This window comes from Spermophilus citellus, assembly GCF_964194105.1.
Source record: "Spermophilus citellus genome assembly, chromosome: 10".
NCBI classification, from domain to species: Eukaryota; Metazoa; Chordata; class Mammalia; order Rodentia; family Sciuridae; genus Spermophilus; species Spermophilus citellus.
This window is the reverse complement of record NC_138197.1, coordinates 59,140,180-59,162,897: the sequence shown is the minus strand read 5'-3', so window position 1 is coordinate 59,162,897 and position 22,718 is coordinate 59,140,180. Positions and strand designations below refer to the sequence as shown.

The following is a 22,718-nucleotide window of genomic DNA, read 5'->3' as shown; positions in this document are numbered from 1 at the left end:
CATCTAGGTCTTATATTTTCTGCTTTAAAAAGTTATTAATTATTGATTCATTTTTTAATAGATTTAGTCATATTCCAATTGTTATTTATTGTTGTGTGAGTTTCAGTATTTTAAAGAATAGGTCCATTTTATCTTGCTTATAAAATTTGTAGGCAAATAGTTGTTCATAGTGTTCCTTGATGGTTCTTTTAAAGTGTGTGGCATCTGTAATGATTTCTATTCTTCTATTTTTGATTTTAGCAACTAATGTCCCTTCTGTCCCTTTTATTTTTTCTTTGTTAGCATAAAGTCTTGTTAATTTTATTAATCTATTAAAAGAACCAGCTTGGGGTTTTATTGATTTTTTGCTATTGATTCCCTAATTTTAATTTCATTGATCTCTGTTCTAACTTTTATTATTTGTTTTCTTCTATTTACTTTAATTCACTATTCTTTTCCCAATTTCATAAGAGAAAAGCTTAGATTATTTGTTTTAGATATTTTCTCATTTTAATATATGCATTCAAACCTAGACATTTCCTCCTTAAAACTGCTTTTGCTGCATTACACAAATTTTGATTAAACTGTGTTTTCATTTTAATTTAGTTCAAAATATTTTAAAATTTCTCTTGAGACTTCTTCCTTGGCCCATATGTTAAGTCAAAGTATATAATTTAATCTCCCCATATTTGGGCATGTTCTAGTTACATTTGTGTCAATTGAGTATTACTTTTAAGTCCATTGTTGTCTGAGAGCAGACTATGTATGATTTCTATTCTTTTTCATTTGTTAAAGTGTGTTTTGTTAACTAGAATATTCTCCATCCTGGAGAATGTTCCACAGGAGCTTAAGAATAATGTACCATGTGCTGTTGTTGTATGAAGTAGTCTATAGATGTCAATTATATCCAGGTGATTCATGGTGCTGTGTAGTTCAACTGTGTCCTTAGTGATTTTCTGTCTGCTGGATCTGTCCATCTCTATCTCCAACTATAATAGTGAATTCATCTATTTCTTCTTGAAGTTCAATCATTTTTTGCCTCAGGTGTTCTGACACCTTGTTGTTAATCACATACATATTAAAGATTGTTATTACTTTTGGAGAATTGACTCCTTTATCATTAGGTAGTATTCTTTATCCCTTATAATGTTTGTTATAGTCTACTCTGCCAGAAATTAATAGAGCACTACTGCTTTATTAAAATTACTGTAAGCATTGTATAACTTTTTCTGTTTACTTTTTAAAAATATATATTTTTAGTTGTAGGTGGACTCAATTCCTTTATTTTATTTTTATGTGGTTCTGAGGATTGAACCCAGTTCCTCATGTGTGCCAGGCAGACGCTCAACCCCGCCTAAGTGCCCAGCTGAGCCACAGCCCCAGCCCCTACATTTACTTTTTTAAAAATATATTTTTAGGTGTCAATAGGCTTTATTTATTTATATGTGGTGCTGAGAATCAAACCCAGTGCCTCACACATGCTCTGAAACTCTGCTGATTATATAAATGGTGGCTATATAGAAAAGACTTCTAGTGCCTTTTCTGCATTCTTCCAGTTGTGAAAAATTGTTTCTGTACCACTCAATTGTTTTCTTTATTCTTTCACTCCAAGGCACTTTAGGTTTTCACTCTAATTCATGATTTTTTTCTGATTTCATTGGATATCTCATATCATTGGTAGGTCTATTGTTAAAATAATCAACCCAACTTTCCATTTTAGACTCTGAATTGGTCTCTTTGATAAGTTGTATCGGTTCCTTGGCAAGCTGGATAACTGACATTTCAAAATTGGTTTCAGTGTTGTAAATTTCACCTGGTTTTCCCTTTTTGAGGACAGTAAGAAATGCTTTATGCTACATTAGTAACATAAAGGAAATTTCTTGTTTGAAGCCCTAATCCATGATTGCAGCATTTCCTGTTGGGTTGCAGTGAAGATATAAATTTTAGATTAAACTTTTTTGGATGTTGATGTGGTGCATAAACATTACTGCTTCTTGTGATGACAACTGGAAATTTCTTCCCAGTGAGACTGTATGAAACACTCAGCAGTTGGTTTCAGTGATGCCTAAGGATTCATAGGTTGTTTGGGTAATAATTCATTAAATTCTTTATCAAGACTGCCTCCACATACTTCCTCTGTGCTAACATAAATAAACTTCTCCACTCTGGCTTCATGAGCAGCACTTAAAACTGGGTGCCATAAACATTAACATGTGTAAACTCAAAGGCCCGGACAAATGACAGATCTACATGGTGTGTTTGTGCAGCAAAATGTAACACCATATCTATTTTCTCAGTTTCAAAAAGCAGTTTCACAAAGTGAGAATCACAAATGTCACCCTGTTTAAATTTGTAGTTGTATTTTTTAGGAATAGTTTCAAGATTCAAAAAGTCTGCACAGTAATCGAGCTTGTCTAGATTTATAATAATATAATTTGGATAATCTTCTACTGAAGAGACAGTCACGTGTGATGCACTGCCTGGTACTCTCTACCAAATGACCATCAGATCAGAAGAGATGATTAACGTGCTAATGGGCAATAAATAAGAATCAAGGGGCTGGGGTTGTGGCTCAGTGGTAGAGCCCTTGCCTATCATGTGCAGGGTGCTGGGTTCGATCCTTAGCACCACATAAAAATAAAATAAAGGTATTGTGTCCAACTACAACTGAAACAAAATATTTTAAAAAAGAATCAATCCTCACATTTCCTTTTCTTCCACTAGACACTGAATTCTTTGAGTGTAGGAGAGTTTCCTGTTCATTACTGTTGAGAGCCACAGCCAAAGGGGCCCCAGCAAACTTCCAGCTGCCAGCAAACTTCCAGCTGCCGGCTGATGATTGGCTCACAGCAGCCCCAGCAACATCTAGCTGATTGGCTCCTCTGTGGTGATGTTCATTGGGCTGTTTCCCTGCCCTTCAGACTGCCAGCTGATGATTGGCTCACAGCGGCCCCAGCAACATCTAGCTGATTGGCTCCTCTGCGGTGATGTTCATTGGGCTGTTTCCCTGCCCTTCAGACTGCCAGCTGATGATTGGCTCACAGCGGCCCCAGCAACATCTAGCTGATTGGCTCCTCTGCGGTGATGTTCATTGGGCTGTTTCCCTGCCCTTCAGACTGCCAGCTGATGATTGGCTCACAGCGGCCCCAGCAACATCTAGCTGATTGGCTCCTCCACGGAGCTGCTCATTGGGGGACTTCTTTGGCTCCGCCCACGCGACCCAGCCAATCGGCCTCAAGAACAGGAGGATTGTGGAAGGTGGTGAGGGTTGTGTGGGGGTGAGAGGCTTGGGAGAAGCCGGTGGTGGCAGTTGGGCTCTGAGGGGTTTTCCCTGAGGAGCTGTTTTGTTTGGCGTTTGTAGTTCTAAAAATAAAGTTAGTTTCTTTTGAAAAAAAAAATAGAACTGATCAGCAAAACATTAACCTAGGTCTGTATGAGCTCAAAAAACAAAATAGAACTTCATGATATGGGAAAGGGCAATAATAAAATAGATATTGAAAAAAGCATCCTGGTTCTGTCGCAGATGTAAGGATAGCTAAATTGGAGTTTTGGATATCAGCTGTTATGGATTTGAGCCAAATCATCTTCTTTTTGGTCTGTAGAAATCGCTTTAGTTAATCTCTCTGGAATCCAAATCGGCTGCTGTTTTCCCTGTGGAAATACACAAATAGGCCCCTGACTCCAGACAATTACTGGGTCAGGACCTTTCCATTGTCCTGTTAGAATATCTTTCCAAAGTACTGCTCGCCCCTGAGGGCAGGGCGAGAGGATGGGTAGCCATTCTAAGATTCCTCTTTTGTTTTGCTTCATTTTTGTTTTAACTTGCCTGTCCCTGGAGAAACCGCTCACATCTGAGGAAAAACTATTTGCGTCTGAGGAAAAACTATTTGCGTCTGAGGAACAGATAGGGAGAAAGGACGGATGCACATGTCAGGAGGATAGAAAGGCTGTCACAATGATTTTGTGTGGTTCCATTTTTATTTCATTCTGTCTCAGTTTTGTTTGGTGTTATCTTGTTGGGTTGTATTATAGTAGAAATACGGGATCAGCAATTAGGAAAAAACAAACCAAAAGACTGTTAAGTAAATTGTTAGAGGAAGGAGGCATCGCAGTAAAATCAAGAACAGTCAGGGCATACGTTGATACAATACAACAATGTAGCCCATGGCTTTTTAAGGAGGAGTTGTTAGATATATCACAATGGAATCATCATGGTGAAGATTTAAAAAGAATAGAAAAGAACAACCCAGGGACTCTGCCAGTTGGCACATTGACATTGTGGGCGTTGGTATCTGGTTTGCTTAGTCCAAAGCCTTCAATTCAGACAAAGGTAGAGGAAGGAGAAGACATATTGATTCAAGTAAAAGAGAAGGTCTCTCAAGTTAGTCAGAAAGAGGAAAAGATTCAAGTAAAAGAGAAGGTCTTTCGAGCTAGTGAGACAGAGGAAGGAAGTTTAGAGCAGAAAAAACCATCAGGGGAAAAGTTACAACAGGAGACTGCTAATAACACCTTTCTATCAGAGAGTGTAAGTGTCCAACCATCAGCACCACCTCTACAGGAGACTGCTACTAACAGCATTCTATCACCAGAGGACATAAGTGTCCAATCAACAGCACCACCTCCACATGCTAGGAGACTCCCAACCCCCGCAGTTGATAGTTGGGATCCTGAGACAGGATCTCAAGTATGCCCTGTATTTGAGGTAGGAGGGCAGCGAATTTACCAGGGTTTAAATTTCAAAACAGTGAAGGAGCTAAAAGAGGCTGTAACAACGTATGGTCCTCAAGCACCCTTCACTGTAAGCTTGGTCGAATCCATTAACAACTTGAACATGACGCCAGCAGATTGGGCTAATATGTGTAAAGCTGTGCTAAATGGAGGACAATACCTGTTATGGAAGGTTGCCAATGAGGAATTTTGCAAGGAGACGGCTAGGCGAAATGCAGCAGCTGGTTATTCTCAGAGAAATCTAGATATGTTGTTAGGAAAGGGACCTTATGAGGATCCGCAGCAACAAATTGCATATGATCCTGGCATATACTCACAAATTGCTGTAGATGCAGTTAAGGCATGGAAGACTTTACAAGGACATGGAGGTTTACAAGGTCAATTATCTAAGATAATACAAGGAGCTAATGAACCTTACGCTGAATTTGTAGATAGGCTTATTCAAACAGCTACCAGAATTTTTGGGAATACAGAACAAGCAATGCCATTAATAAAACAACTGGCTTATGACCAAGCGAATCGTTGGTGCAGAGATATCATTAGACCATGGAAACAGGAAGATTTAAACACATATATTAAATTATGTAGAGACATTAATGAACAAGAGCAAGTCATGGCAGCTGCAGTAAAACAGGCTTTAGATGCCAGAGACATTAATGAACTAGGGCAAATTGTGGCAGCTGCAGTAAAACAGGCTTTATATACCAGGCCAAGAACATGTTACAATTGTCAACAAACAGGACATTTTAAAAGGAATTGCCCCATAGGAGGAGGGTTTAACAAAACTAGGTATCAAAGGAGTAGAATACCGGGTATTTGCCCACGATGCCGTAGAGGGAGACATTGGGCTAATGAATACCGTTCTCAAGCCACCATAGAGGGTACTCCATTAAAAAACGAACAAGGACAAGGTGTTTATCCACAATATCGTGGACAAAGGCATCGGGCTCCGTTGCCAAAAAATGGACAGGGGGCCCAAATACTCCGGGGCCCCAAACCACAAATATACGGAGCACTGGAGGAACCCAGCAACCCCATCAGGGTAGTGCCCAGGACACATTGTCCATCAGATCCCTCATCAGACAAACCAGAGGGAGCGCAGGGTTGGACATCTGCGCCTCCGCCAGATCAGTACTAACTCCAGAGATGGGAGTTCAAATCATTCCCACAGGGGTAAAAGGACCTCTTCCCAAAGGAACTGTAGGCTTATTATTGGGACGCAGCTCTTCTACTCTAAAAGGACTTTTGATAAGTCCTGGGGTAATTGATCCCGATTATGAAGGTGAAATAAAAATTATAGCCAGTTCTCCAAAGGGTATATCAGTAATTTCACCAGGAGATAGAATAGCACAGTTACTAATAATACCAAGCCTACATGATAAATTTTCCAGTCATGCTGTAGAAAGAGGTTCCAAGGGATTAGGCTCCACAGGTGTAGATTGGGCTATGCTTTTTTTAAATTTAGATTCTCGCCCCATGCTAAAACTAAATATTCAAGGACATGAATTTAATGGGCTACTGGATACAGGTGCAGACCTTAGCATCATCTCTCGTCAAGAATGGCCAAAACATTGGCCATTACAACAAGCCACTCAAACGCTTCGAGGCCTAGGAGTGGCGACTAATCCTGATAGAAGCGCAATGGTATTAGATTGGAAGGATCCTGAAGGATGTGAAGGAACTATACAGCCATATGTATTGGATCATCTTCCCGTAAATTTATGGGGACGAGATGTCTTAGATCAATTAGGTTTGACATTAACAAATAACATCAATCAAAATGCACCCACTATTATGGCTAGACAAGGTTTTAGGAAAGGAAAAAGATTAGAAAAACAAGAACAAGGTATAGCAGCACCAATACAAATAGATCAAGGAACAGAGAGACATGGGTTGGATTTTCACAAAGGGCCACTGAGACAATAAAAATCACATGGAAATCAGAAAGACCAGTATGGGTTCCTCAGTGGCCCTTGACTAAAGAAAAGATACAAGTAGCCCAGGATCTGGTCAAACAACAATTAGCAGAAGGACATATACAACCTTCTGTATCTCCCCATAATACTCCCATTTTTGTCATCAAAAAGAAATCTGGTAAATGGAGATTATTGCAAGACTTAAGAGCCATTAATAATGAAATGGTCATTATGGGACCTGCTCAATCGGGGATTCCTCAATTGTCTGCTTTGCCAAAAACTTGGTATGTTTTAGTTATAGATATTAAAGATTGTTTTTTTTTCAATTCCAATTCATCCTGAGGATAGTCCACGTTTTGCATTTACTATTCCTGCACTAAATCATGAAGGTCCTGATCAGAGATATGAATGGAAAGTACTCCCTCAAGGGATGGCTAACAGCCCAACTATGTGTCAAATTTATGTTAACAAAGTAATCCAGCCACTTAGAAATCAAAATCCTGAACTACAAATATTTCACTATATGGATGATGTATTATTAGCACACAAAGCTAAAAACACATTGCTAGAATGTTATGCCACACTTATAAATTTATTGAAAAATTATAATCTAGAGATAGCAATAGATAAAGTACAATTAAATTTTCCAATTAATTATTTAGGAGTTCTATTATCCTCAACCATGGTCCGTCCACCAAAAATTCAAATACGAGTAGATCAACTCAAATCACTTAATGACTTTCAAAAGTTATTAGGAGACATAAATTGAATAAGGCCTTATCTAGGTATTCCAACAGGAGAATTGGGGCCTTTATTTGATATCTTAAAAGGTCCATCAGATCCAAATTCACCCCGAATGTTAACGCCTGAAGCAAGAAAAGCATTAAAAATCATTGAAACATATATGGAAAATATGCATTTGGATAGAATTGATATAAGTTTGCCTTTATTATTTATTGTACTACCAACAAAAAATATTCCTACAGGAGTATTTTGGCAAGAAGGTCCATTATTATGGATACATTTATCTTATTCTCCTAACACTATTCTTACTAGGTATCCTGAGGCTGTAGGACAATTAATACTCAAAGGAATAAAAACAGCAAAGGGAGTATTTGGAATTTCTCCCAATAAAATTATTACTCCATATACTATGAATCAAATTGATGAATTAGCTAATGAGTTAAATACTTGGGCAATAATCATGTGCAAATCTAATGTTTCATTTGATAACCATTTACCATCTAATCCTTTATTGTCTTTTTGGTCATCGCATCCTGTAATTTTTCCAAAAATGACAAGAAAAACACCTATCATGAATGCTCCAAATATATTCACTGATGGGTCAAATAATGGTACAGCAGCAATAGTTACACCTGATCAAACTTTTACATTTTTAGTACCCAAACAATCAGCTCAAAAGGTAGAGCTTAATGCAGTATTACAAGCTTTTGTGATGTTTAAAGATTCTGTATTTAATTTATTTTCTGATAGTCAGTATATAGTTAATGCTATAGTATCCCTTGAAGATGCTGGTAGGATTTCCCCTTCTTCTACTGTTTTCTCTTTGTTTTCCACTATACAAAGTTTAATCTGGGACAGAAAAGATCCATTCTTTATAGGACATATCAGGGCACATACAGGATTGCCTGGAGCCCTTAGTTTGGGCAATGATTTAGCAGATAAAACTACACATGACATACATATTTTCTCTACACTAAAAGAAACTAACTTTATTTTTAGAACTACAAACGCCAAACAAAACAGCTCCTCAGGGAAAACCCCTCAGAGCCCAACTGCCACCACCGGCTTCCCCCAAGCCTCTCACCCCCACACAACCCTCACCACCTCCCACAATCCTCCTGTTCTTGAGGCCGATTGGCTGGGTCGCGTGGGCGGAGCCAAAGAAGTCCCCCAATGAGCAGCTCCGTGGAGGAGCCAATCAGCTAGATGTTGCTGGGGCCGCTGTGAGCCAATCATCAGCTGGCAGTCTGAAGGGCAGGGAAACAGCCCAATGAACATCACCGCAGAGGAGCCAATCAGCTAGATGTTGCTGGGGCCGCTGTGAGCCAATCATCAGCTGGCAGTCTGAAGGGCAGGGAAACAGCCCAATGAACATCACCACAGAGGAGCCAATCAGCTAGATGTTGCTGGGGCTGCTGTGAGCCAATCATCAGCCGGCAGCTGGAAGTTTGCTGGCAGCTGGAAGTTTGCTGGGGCCCCTTTGGCTGTGGCTCTCAACATCTCCCCCCATTACTCTTGTATTTATCCATTCACTGAGCATGGAAGACCTTCATAAAATGGGCCAGGTATTCTTCCAGGTGCTTGGTGAAGACTATTCTCAGCCCTCATGGAGTTTACATTATGAAACCAGCACTCCAGGTCACCAAGACCCACTTTGGAAAGCTGCTGGGAGCACCCAAGGGTTTTTCCCAGGCCTCCACCAACAACTCCCTGCTCAGCAGTGTCAACCATATTTCTTACTGGTTTCTCCTTCTTGCCTTTGTTTTTTATTGTTTTTATCTTCTGCCCTTTTTCTGCTTTTTGTGGTTTTATTTGACACTTTATATGATTCTGTTTGCTCTCCATTGTTATATGGCTTTTAGTGTTTGCCCTAGAATTTGTAATATACATTTACAATTAAGGTCCACTTTCAAATAATACTATCTTGCTTCACTGGTATTGTATCTTATAATGGTAAATTAATCCTACTTTTTCTTCCTATCCCTTATATCATTACTGTCATGCATTTAATTTACATAGAAACATAATAAACATGCATAGTTAAATATATTGTTGCTATTAATATTTTGAACAAACTGTTGTTTGGTCACTTAAGAATAAAAATAAAAGACGGTTTTGTTTTTTTTGTTTTTTTTTTTTTTTTACTTATCATCTAGAATGCTTTGCCTTTCTTTATGTAGATCTGCATTTTTGACCTATTATTTTTCTGAAGGCAAGATATACCAGGGGAAAGAAGAAGGGTAGGAATAAGGGAAAACTAGGGAATGATATTGGCCTAATTATATCATTATGTTGTGTGCATATATGAATATGTAACAATGAATCCCACCATTATACACAGCTATAATGCGCCAATAAAAATATGGAAAAAAAAAGAAAGGCAAGGCATGGTAACAAATTCCCTCATTTTTACTGGCCTCAGAAAATACTTCCATTTTGAAGGCTAATGTTATAGTTTAGATATTAGGTGTCTCCTAAAAGCTTATGTGTGAGAAAATGCAAAAAAGGTGGAGAGGAGAAATGATTGGGTTATAAGAACCTTAACCCAATCAGGGAGTTAATTCCCTGACAAGATTAACTAAGTGGTAACTGAAGGTTGGGAGGGTGCGGCTGGAGAGGTCATTAGGAGCATGCCTTTGGGGTATATATTTTGTGTCTGGTAAGTGGAGTCTCTCTCTCTGCTTCCTGACTATCATGTGAGTTACTTCCCTCTGCCACACTCTTCCACCATGACATTCTGCCTCACCTCAAGTGCCAAGGAGTCAAGCCAGCTGTCTATGGGCTGAGACCTCTGAACCCGTGAGCCCCCAAATAAATTTTTCCTTCTTTAAAATTGTTCTTGTCAGGTCTTTAGTCACAGCAGTGAAAAAGCCGATTAAAACAGATAATTTCACATGGGATGAAATTCTAGAGTGGTATGCTTTTCTATCAACATTTTATAAAAATTTCACTCCACTCTTTTTGCAGGAATAGTTTCTGAGAAGTCAGAAAAAAAAATATTTGTCTCTTTATTAATGTGTTTTTCTTCCAGCTTTTAAATTTTTTATTTATATTGTTTTTTTCTGCATTGTGCATATGTTGTGCCTGTATTAAGTGTTTCCCTCCCCCTCCCTCTCTCTTCCTCTCTCTCTCTCTCTCTTTCCCCCCACCCTAACCCTTGGTGCTCACTGAGTGTCTTGGACATGTGTTTTGTTGTCTTACATTAATTTTAGAAATTATTGGTATTACAAGTATTTCTTCTATTTCGTTCTCTTTCTTCCCCTCTGACATTCCCTCATTACATATGTATTGCACCTTTTATAGCTACTTTGTGTTTTTTTTTTATTTTTTCATCTTTGCTTTTATTGCTGTTCAGTTTTGGTATGTTCTCAAACTCAGAGATTCTTTCCTCTACCATTCCCAGCCTACTGTAAGCACATTAAAAGCAATCTTCATTTTTGCTATAGCATTTTTTATCTCACCCTTTAATTTTTCCCTCCCCACCACCAAAGCCTAGGATTTCCATCTCTCTGCATGCATTACTTGATCTGTTATTACATTAGTATCCTTAGTATATTAATCACTGCTGCTTAAAACTACTGATCTGAAAACTTCAACATTTCCTCCATATCTGGTTCTTGTGTATATCTATCTCTACACACTGTGTTTTTGCCTTTTAGTGTGTTATTATTTTTTTATTTATAGATGAACTTGATCTACTGGATAAAAAAACTGTAAACAGGGTTGTAACGATGCTATAGTAAGGTACAAGGGGATGGGATGCATTCTATAGTCTCGTGATTAGGTCTAAGTCTTGTAGTGAGCCTATACTACTGGACTATAAACTTCCTTCTCAGTGGGCTAGGTTAGCTACACTGGATTGAAGTTGGGTGTTTCTCTTCTCCCATGAGGAAGACTAGCACTTGCTAGAGTGTGGTATTTTTCTTCCTCCAGGTAAGCTAAACTCTGATAAATCTCCAGCAGCTTAGGCTCCTGTTTAACAGTTTCTCCTGAAGGTCTTCAGCCATAAAGAAGAACGAAATTATGGCATTTGCTGGTAAAAGGGGTAGAACTAGAGAACATCATGCTAAGTGAAATAAGTCAAACCCAGGAAGTCAAAGTTCATATGTTTTCTCTAATATGGGGGAGTTAGACCAAAATAGGAGAGAAAAAAGTAAAATCAGGCAGTGAATAAGGGGAGGAATTCCATGAAAATAGAAAGGTAATCAGTGGATTAGAGGAAGAGGATTGAGGGAGAAGGGAGGAGGGAGAGGAAAAGGGACAAACAGTGAAATGAATCTGGCCAAATTTACCTATGTACATATAGGAATGTACCCCAATGACTCTCATCTTTATGTATAGCTGCAAGATACAAATTAAAATATATATATATTAAAATAACATATATAAAATTATAAATATAATATATATATATATTATTTATATATATAATATATATATGAATGATCAGTAGAGTAGAGGAAAGGGAAGGAAGAGGGGAGAGAAAGATAAAGTACTAGAGACTGAGTTAAACCAATTATATTCCAAGCACATATAATTATGTCAAAATGAACCCTAATGTTATATATAACTAAAATGAACTAATAAATATAAAAGAGCTGAATTCTTTTATTATCAAACTCAGGTTCAGAAACTCATCCATTGAGAAACCAGTATTTGAGGGACAAGTGTTGGAGAGTAAGAAAGGTTTATTCAGTGGCCAAAGAATGGAGAAGAGGGAGTTTGCTCACAGACTGATTTCTCAACACCAAAGGGGCTAAAGGATTATAGGTATAGAATAGGAATAATGAGGGAGAAGGATGGGCTAATAAAGGGAACAAATATTTATGTCTCTTCTGGAAATAAGCAGAGATATTCCAGTAATTTGAGTGCCACTTATTTTCATTCGTTCCATAGTTTGGTATTTCTGGTCATGGTGGCTGGTAGATGGTAAGTCTTGAAGGTAGTAAGAGACATTAAGCAAGTCTTGGTCAAGTTAACCCCATATTACAGTTTCAGATAAAACATTTCTCAGTGATTAGCCTATCTACATGCAATACTGAGTAGAATCTGACCCAAAGGTTGAGTCAACAAAAGAGACGGATACAATATGAAGATGGAGATGTCAATTGTTTTCATCCCATTCTAGTCAGACGTCTATTAGACCCAAGTGAAGAATCAGTGTTTAAAGCAGTCTTCAGGTCAAGAAAGAGTAACCAAGGCAACCGTTATCATCATAAACCATGTGCCAATCCCATCTTTCCCAGGAATCTCCAAACTGCTTTCTGCTACAGGGATACTGCCACATCGATGTTCATAGCAGCACAATTCACAATTGCTAGACTGTGGAACCAACCCAGATGCCCCTCAGTAGATGAATGGATAAAAAAAATGTGGCATCTATACACAATGGAGTACTATGCAGCAATAAAAAATGACAAAATCATAGAATTTTCAGGGAAATGGATGGCACTAGAGCAGATTATGCTTAGTGAAGCTAGCCAATCCCTAAAAAACAAATACCAAATGTCGTCTTTGATATAATGAGAGCAACTATGAACAGAGCAGGGAGGAAGAGTAGGAAGAAAAGATTAACATTAAACAGAGACATGAGATGGGAGGGAAAGGGTGAGAAAAGGGAAATTGCATGGAAATGAAGGGAGACCCTCATTGCTATACAAAATTACATACAAGAGGTTGTGAGGGAATGGGAAAATAAACAAGGAGAGAAATGAATTACAGTAGATGGGGTAGAGAAAGAAGCTGGGAGGGGAGGGGAGGGGGGATAGTAGGGGATAGGAAAGGTAGCAGAATACAACAATTACCAATAGGACATTATGTAAAAATGTGGAGGTGTAACCGATGTGACTCTGCAAGCTGCATTTGGGGTAAAATTGGGGGTTCATAACCCACTTCAGTCCAATGTATGAAGTGGGTTATGTCAAGAGCTTTGTAATGTTGTGAACAACCAATAAAAAAAAATAAATAAATAAAAAAATAAACCATGTGCCAGAAATGTTATCTACAGCAATACTAGTGAAAGACTAATAATGTATTGTCTAATTTGTGACCTCCAAAGTTAGTAATTTTTAAATCAATTTAGAGTGAATGGAGCTGGAGTTTAAGTTTTTACTTAACAATACTCTGGCATATTTCAAACTAGTTCCTTTCTTTCTCCTGAGAGCATGAAAAGATTTTTCTCCAGTATTTGCTCTGAGAACCTGTTCATGCTCCAACAGATAAAACTGACAAAAGTGTGGGGCCTCCTGTCATTTATAACTCTCCGATTTTCTACACTGAGCCACCAGTAATTCATCAAATAAAATGCAGAGTTTTGTTTTCCCCTGCCCCTTGGAGTACCTTGTTGATGAGTCTCTGCTCCTGTTAAGTTGTGATTTTTCTGAATATTCTTGTCTGTCTCTCTGGTTTGGGGACAGTGGTTTTCCCTGTCACCTCACATGTCTAATGGACCTAAGAAGTTGTTGATATTTCAGCTTTTTACTTTTTTGTTTTTTAGACAAAATGGTTTCAGTTCCAAGTTCTTTATGTGTAGAACTGGAAACTAGAAGTCCCGTTATTATTCTTTGTATTGCCCAGTGATACCCCATAGTATTGACTGCTGGAGTCTGGCTGGGCACAACTCAGGAGCCACTTGTCAAAAGAAATGAACTTTATTTTTAGAACCACACACACCAAACAAAACAGCTCCTCAAGAAAAACTCTCAGAGCCCAACTGCCACCACCGGCTTCCCACAAGCCTCTCTCCCAACCACAAGCCTTTCCACCTCCCACCTCTCCTCCTGTTCTTGAGGCCAATTGGCTGGGTCGTGTGGGCAGAGCCAAAAAAGTCCCCCAATGAGCAGCTCCGTAGTCTGAAAGGGCAGGGAAACAGCCCAATGAGCATCACCGCAGAGGAGCCAATCAGCTAGAAGTTGCTGGGGCCGCTGTTAGCCAATCATCAGCTGGCAGTCTGAAAGGGCAGGGAAACAGCCCAGTGAGCATCACCGCAGAGGAGCCAATCAGCTAGAAGTTGCTGGGGCCGCTGTGAGCCAATCATCAGCTGGCATTCTGAAAGTTTGCTGGGGCCCCTTCGGCTGTGGCTCTCAATATCTCCCCCTCTCTGTTTAAACAACATGCATGTGGCTTAGGGACCATGCCTGCCTTAGGTTGTCCAATAGTACATATGGTCCTTACCCATTATCGGATGAGCTGACCTCAAGGCGTCAGCCTCCTGTCTTAGGTTGGTACCATTGCAATTGGATCTTACCCGTCACTGACTACTGGTCCAGTATACAGCAACACCTGTGGATAGGTCTTTGTACCAGCGGGGGGGGGGGTGAGGTTCTTTGCCTCACCTCTGTTGGCCCCCAAATTTTAGCTGAACGATCATGACAAGCAGAAGGGAGGAAGATACACCAAGCCAATTGACGGCTCCTTTTGGAAAAATTGTACCACCGATGACATCATCAGCAAAAATACCCCAACACTACCACAAGTCACTGCACCAACAGATAGTTCACAATGCATATAAGTGATACATAGTCCAGGCAAGTTCTGCAAGCAGTTCAGTGATGGCTATTGCAGAAGCTGTAGATTGGTTTTATCTTTGTCTTCACTGGCACTGGGATGAAGATAGGAATTCTGGCAATAATGGCTAAAGAAAAAATTATGTAACATTCCAGAAGGCACTAAAAGAAAACAATTTTCTTAACAATTTACATTATCTTGAAGAGAATTATTAAATATAATGAAAAGGAAAGGTGAAAGTAAACAAACAGATCTGTTAACCTCCCTTTTTGTTCACATATTAAAACAATCCTCAACAGCTGTTTACCCAATTTAAATTAAACCATTTAAATCACGTGAAAAAAAATTTGGATCCATTTTTTCATGAGCGCTCATCATATATGATATATGGACATATGTACATTCAAACATATAACACAAAACACAAGTGTGCACACATAATATAATACATACAACACATAACATAATAGTAAAGGCCTTATAACTTTTTACAGGTGAAATCTCCATTGCAATGTTTAAAAACTCTATAGTCAAAAATAGAACTGATCAGCAAAACATTAACCTAGGTCTGTATGAGCTCAAAAAACAAAATAGAACTTCATGATGTGGGAAAGGGCAATAATAAAATAGATATTGAAAAAAGCATCCTGGTTCTGTTACAGATGTAAGGATAGCCAAACTGGAGTTCTGTATATCAGCTGTTATGGATTTGAGCCAAATCATCTTCTTTTTGGTCTATAGAAATCACTTTAGTTAATCTTTCTGGAATCCAAATCGGCTGCTGTTCTCCCTATGGAGACACACAAACAGAGCCCCAACTCCAGACAATCACTGGGTCAGGACTTTAGTTAATCTCTCTGGAATCCAAATCGGCTGCTGTTCTTCCTGTGGAAACACACAAACAGACCCCCGACTCCAGACAATTACTTGGTCAGGACCTTTCCATTGTCCTGTTAGAATATCTTTCCAAAGTACCTTGGGCTTATGTACATTTTTTTGATACATATGCCTTTCCGCAGCACTAAGTCCTGATGAATCCAAATTTAAAAAGTTTAGAGTAAAAAGCGTTATTTTAAGCTTATCTTTGGGGAATATATACCCCTTCCCAATTCTGTCTTTTTGCTTTAATAAGTACATTTTAATAGTTTGATGAGCTCTTTCAACTATGCCTTGTCCCTGTGGATTTTATGGGATTCCTGTTATATGAGTAATGCCAAATGATGAGCAAAATTGTTTCAAAGAGGTAGAAGTATAACCAGGGGCATTATCTGTTTTTAACTGTTTTGGAACACCCACAGTGGCAAAATTTTATAAGCAATGAGCTAAAATATCTTTAGTTTTTTCTCCGGCATGAAGGGAGCCCATCAAAAACCAGAAGAAGTATCAACTGTAACATGCAAATATTTTAATTTTCCAAATTCTGGCAAGTGTGTGACGTTCATCTGCCAAATATGGTTAGGTATCAATCCTCTAGGATTGACTCCAAGATTAACTTGTGGTAAAAAGGTCACACAATTTTGACATTGTTTTATTATTTGTCTAGCTTGTTCCTTAGTTATTTTAAAATGCTTTTGTAAAGTATTAGCATTGACATGGAACTTTTTATGAAAATTTATAGCTTCTTCTAGTGTACAGAAAATATGTATGTCATGTGTAGTTTTATCTGCTAAATCATTGCCCAAACTAAGGGCTCCAGGCAATCCTGTATGTGCCCTGATATGTCCTATAAAGAACGGATCTTTTCTGTCCCAGATTAGACTTTGTATAGTGGAAAGCAAAGAGAAAAAGTAGAGGAAGGGGAAATCCTACCAGCATCTTCAAGGGATACTATAGCATTAACCATATACTGACTATCAGAAAATAAATTAAATACAGAATTTTTAAACATCACAAAAGCTTGTAATACTGCATTAAGCTCTACCTTTTGAGCTGATTGTTTGGGTACTAAAAATGTAAAAGTTTGATCAGGTGTAACTATTGCTGCTGTACCATTATGACCCATCAGTGAATATATTTGGAGCATTCATGATAGGTGTTTTTCTTGTCATTTTTGGAAAAATTACAGGATGCGATGACCAAAAAGACAATAAAGGATTAGATGGTAAGTGGTTATCAAATGAAACATTAGATTTGCACATGATTATTGCCCAAGTATTTAACTCATTAGCTAATTCATCAATTTGATTCATAGTATATGGAGTAATAATTTTATTGGGAGAAATTTCAAACACTCCCTTTGTTGCTTTTATTCCTTTGAGTATTAATTGTCCTACAGCCTCAGGATACCTAGTAAGAATAGTGTTAGGAGAATAAGATAAATGTATCCATAATAATGGACCTTCTTGCCAAAATACTCCTGTAGGAATATTTTTTGTTGGTAGTACAATAAATAATAAAGGCAAACTTATATCAATTATATCCAAATGCATATTTTCCATATATGTTTCAATGATTTTTAATGCCTTTCTTGCTTCAGGCATTAACATGCGGGGTGAATTTGGAACTGATGGAACTTTTAGGATATCAAATAAAGGTCCCAACTCTCCTGTTGGTATACCTAGATAAGGCCTTATCCAATTTATGTCTCCTAATAACTTTTGAAAGTCATTAAGTGATTTGAGTTGATCTACTCGTATTTGAATTTTTGGTGGACGGACCATGGTTGAGGATAATAGAACTCCTAAATAATTAATTGGAAAATTTAATTGTACTTTATCTATTGCTATCTCTAGATTATAATTTTTTAATAAGTTTGTAAGTGTGGCATAACATTCTAGCAATGTGTTTTTAGTTTTGTGTGCTAATAATACATCATCCATATAGTGAAATATTTGTAGTTCAGGATTTTGATTTCTAAGTGGCTGGATTACTTTGTTAACATAAATTTGACACATAGTTGGGCTGTTAGCCATCCCTTGAGGGAGTACTTTCCATTCATATCTCTGATCAGGACCTTCATGATTCAGTGCAGGAATAGTAAATGCAAAACGTGGACTATCCTCAGGATGAATTGGAATTGAAAAAAAACAATCTTTAATATCTATAACTAAAACATACCAAGTTTTCGGCAAAGCAGACAATTAAGGAATCCCCAATTGAGCAGGTCCCATAATAACCATCTCATTATTAATGGCTCTTAAATGTTGCAATAATCTCCATTTACCAGATTTCTTTTTGATGACAAAAATGGGAGTATTGTGGGGAGATACAGAAGGTTGTATATGTCCTTCCACTAATTGTTGTTTGACCAGATCATGGGCTGCTTGTATCTTTTCTTTAGTCAGGGGCCACTGAGGATTGAAATACTACATTTATTCATTTATTCCTTTCAACAGCTGAGGTACATTGGGTTGTTTTCACCTTTTGGCTGTTATAAATAACGCAGATATAAATATTCATACATATAATTTTTTGTGTGAACATATGTTTTAATTTCTCTTGAGTAGACCTAGAAGTAGAATTTCTGATTTCTGTGGTATCTGTTTAACCTTAAGAGGAACTGCCTAAATGTTTTTCAAAATGGCTGTGCTATTTAGAGTCCCACTAGTAGTATGTACGGTTTCTATACTACTGTTTCTTCCTTAACTCTTATTGTCTGTCTTTATGATTGAAGTCATCACAGCAGGTCTGAAGTGATATCTCATTGTGTTTTTGATTTGAATTTCTCTGGTGATGAATAATGTTATACATCTTATTTTTGGGGGGTGGGGAGGAGCATTGAACCAAGGACCTTGTGCATAGTAGACGAACCCTCTACCACTGATTCATATCCCAGAACTGTAGAGTGTCTTTTCATGCATTTATTGGACATTGGCACATTCTTAAAAGCAATTTCTATTTCGATCCTTTGCTCTTTTTAAAATTTTGAATACTTGTCTTTTATTATTGAGTCATAAAAATTCTTTATATATTCTAGATACAAGTTCCTAGTTAGGGATATGAATTTCAAACATTTGTTTTCCATTCTGTAGATTGTCTTTTTACTTTTTTGATGATGTTCTTTGTAACATGAAAACTTTAATTTTGATGATGTCTGCTTTGTCTTTTTTCCTCCCTTTTATTCTTGCTGTCATACATAAGAAACCATTGCCTAGTCCTAATCCAAGTTCATGGATATTTATGCCTATTGTTTCAAAGAGCTTAATAATTTTAGCTACTACTTTTAAGTCTTTGTTCCATTTTGAATTAATTTTAATTTTGTATAATGAAAAATATAACCACAACTTACTTCTTCCACCTGTGCCTTTCAGGTGTCCCGGCACAACTTTTTTTTTTTTTTTAATTTGCCTTGAATAAGGGATGTGCCCAAGTCCAAGAGGGTGAATAATCTCTGTTACAATTTCAGACCCCATGGCCCCACGGAGATCAGATGTCTACCTGTCTACCTTCACCTTTAGGGACAGGTGGCCCTCCTGTCCTATGATGTTGTCTGTCCTTCTGAGGTGCGATTCTCCTTGGGCACCTCTCTGGGCTTCCTGACATCCCAATGCCTCTAGCAGTACTCTGGATATCTTGTGAGCAACCCAATACCCACTCCCCGGGAAGACAGGGCATTATCCAGGAAGTCTGGGGCTTTCCTTCTGAAGTACAGGCTGTGCTAGGGAAGGAGGGCCAGCCAGGGCTGAGGAATCAGAGGAGTTAGTGCTGCAAGGCTTCTTGAGGGAAGAGGTAGCACCCCTGGGCCCGTCACTTCGTATTATCCAGAACATTCCAAAGGTATTCAGAAACTTCTGCAATCCAACCTCCTCCCCACCCTATGTTCCTGGCCCCTGAATGCAAGTTCATTCCATTCCTCTGGCTGCCTCCCTACCTGGAACATCCTTTTTAAATTTTTTTTATTACTTTATTTTTTATTTTTTTTATTGGTTGTTCAAAACATTACAAAGCTCTTGACATATCATATTTCATACGTTAGATTCAAGTGGGTTATGAACTCCCATTTTTACCCCAAATACAGATTGCAGAATCACATCGGTTACACATCCACATTTTTACATAATGCCCTATTAGTAACTGTTGTATTCTGCTACCTTTCCTATCCTCTACTATCCTCCTTCCCCTCCCCTCCCATCTTCTCTCTCTACCCCATCTACTGTAATTCATTTCTCTCCTTGTTTATTTTCCCATTCCCCTCACAACCTCTTATATGTAATTTTGTATAACAATGAGGGTCTCTCTCCATTTCCATGCAATTTCCCTTTTCTCTCTCTTTCCCTCCCACCTCATGTCTCTGTTTAATGTTAATCTTTTCTTCCTGCTCTTCTTCCCTGCTCTGTTCTTAGTTGCTCTCATTATATCAAAGAAGACATTTGGTATTTGTTTTTTTAAAGATTGGCTAGCTTCACTAAGCATAATCTGCTCTAGTGCCATCCATTTCCTGCAAATTCCATGATTTTGTCATTTTTTAGTGCTGCGTAATACTCCATGGTGTATAAATGCCACATTTTTTAATCCATTCATCTATTGAAGGGCATCTAGGTTGGTTCCACACTCTAGCTATTGTGAATTGTGCTGCTATGAACATTGATGTGGCAGTATCCCTGTAATATGCTCTTTTAAGGTCTTCAGGGAATAGTCCGAGAAGGGCAATAGCTGGGTCAAATGGTGGTTCCATTCCCAGCTTTCCCAGGAATCTCCATACTGCTTTCCAAATTGGCCACACCAATTTGCAGTCCCACCAGCAATGTACAAGAGTACCCTTTTCTCCACATCCTCGCCAGCACTTGTTGTTGTTTGACTTCAGAATGGCTGCCAATCTTACTGGAGTGAGATGGTATCTTAGGATGGTTTTGATTTGCATTTCTCTGACTGCTAGAGATGGTGAGCATTTTTTCATGTACTTGTTGATTGATTGTATGTCCTCCTCTGAGAAGTGTCTGTTCATGTCCTTGGCCCATTTGTTGATTGGGTTATTTGTTATCTTATTGTCTAATTTTTTGAGTTCTTTGTATACTCTGGATATTAGGGCTCTATCTGAAGTGTGAGGAGTAAAAATTTGTTCCCATGATGTAGGCTCTCTATTTACCTCTCTTATTGTTTCTCTTGCTGAGAAAAAACTTTTTAGTTTAAGTAAGTCCCATTTGTTGATTCTTGTTATTAACTCTTGTGCTATGGGTGTCCTATTAAGGAATTTGGAGCCCGGCCCCACAATATGTAGATCGGAGCCAACTTTTTATTCTATCAGATGCAGAGTCTCTGATTTTGATATCAAGCAATGGTACAGAATAGAGGACACAAAGACTAATCCACAAAGTTATAACTATCTTATATTTGATAAAGGGGCTAAAAACATGCAGTGGAGGAAGGATAGCATCTTCAACAAATGGTGTTGGGAAAACTGGAAATCCATATGCAACAAAGTGAAACTGAATCCCTTCCTCTCGCCATGCACAAAAGTTAACTCAAAATGGATCAAGGAGCTTGATATCCAGCACAACTTTTTGAATCAACTTCTTTCCTTGTTGAACTGTGTTGGCACCTCTGTCAAATCATTCAAACATAAACGTGATGGTATATTTATGGTCTTTAATTCTAAAGATCACAGTGTCTTAATTTCTGCAGTTTTATGGTAAGTTTTGAAATTAAAGCAGTGTTAATTCTTCTAATTTGTTCTTCTTTTTAAAGATTGTTTTGAACAAGATCCTTATATTTCCAAGTCCCTTGAATTTTAATATGAATTTAAGCATCAGCTAACCAATTTGTAGAAAGAATACTGCTGGGATTTTTTATAGAGATTATGTTTACTCATAGTTTTAGTTTCATTTTCTCACACAGCAATTTAATATAGTTCTTATATAATTCTTAATACACTTTGTTTTGAAGTATGTTTTGAAGTATTGTTTTGAAGTACAGAGTTTTTTCCCTTACTAGATTGTAAGGTCTATGACAATAGAAGCTGTTTCTTATTCTGTAAAAAGCTTTCAATTCTTGCAAATTCACAAAAAATCTTTGCAAAAAGTGAATACTTAGAAGTATTTAACTTGTAGAAATCTTTAAAATTAGAACACATTGAAGTCTAGTTAATACAATATTTTTGGTCTTCTTTAAAAATGTATTTGTGTAAATCAATTGTTAATTTAATCAATCACTAAAATAAGTGCATGGCCTGGCTGGTTTTGCAATAGTATGAGATGGACACTGGAAACACTTCTTTACTCTCTTTCCCTAAGCTTGTGACTTTTACATTGTGCACACATTTTTTTCAAAACTGCTGTTTTATTTTGATTATTTAACTTCTTTTTCTTTGTAACCAAATTGGATTTTAAAAATAGAAGGAAGGAAGGAAGGAAGGAAGGAAGGAAGGAAAGAAGGAAGGAAGGAAGGAAGGAAGGAAGGAAGGAAGGAAGGAAGGAAGACAACATATGCTTTAGATTTTACTAGGAATAAAGAGACATTTCAATAAACGAATATAAGCATATTTTAAATGGTTTAAAAATAGAAAAATGCAGGTGGTTGGGTGTTGGTCATGATTCATGAACTATTCATAAACAGCAGGAAGATAATAGTTACTTTGTACAAACCATCCTTTTGGCTAAGGAAGAAGAAAGTGCTGCTATGTGTAGTAATTCTCTGGCCAAAAATAAATGGGTATCACTTTTAGTTTTTAATTGCCACATCTGCTTTTCCAGTTAGTCATGGCATGAACACAATGGGACATGACTTAATGACTAGCAGACATAATATGAATTATTTTCAGCTCACAAAAATGTTGCCAAGAGACTCTCATACATGAGTAAAGGTCCAGAGAGTTTTTCAAACTGTAACCAGTGCTGGTTCAACCATACCACGGTTAACACTGAATTACTTGACACATCTCTAATTAAAGCTACCACAGTGGCATTTCTA

At 37.8% G+C, this 22,718-nt stretch overlaps 1 pseudogene across 1 annotated transcript in view; it reads right to left on the bottom strand.

Annotated features, from left to right (window-relative positions):
- Positions 1-1,492: 1,492 nt before the first annotated feature.
- Positions 1,493-22,718, bottom strand: part of LOC308658212 (dTDP-D-glucose 4,6-dehydratase-like) — a 62,185-nt pseudogene continuing 40,959 nt past the window's right edge. The window contains exons 2-3 of the transcript in view: positions 8,985-9,077; positions 1,493-2,455 (exon numbers count right to left, since the gene is read on the bottom strand). The product of the transcript in view is annotated as a dTDP-D-glucose 4,6-dehydratase-like (transcript). The remainder of the gene's footprint in view (positions 2,456-8,984; positions 9,078-22,718) is intronic.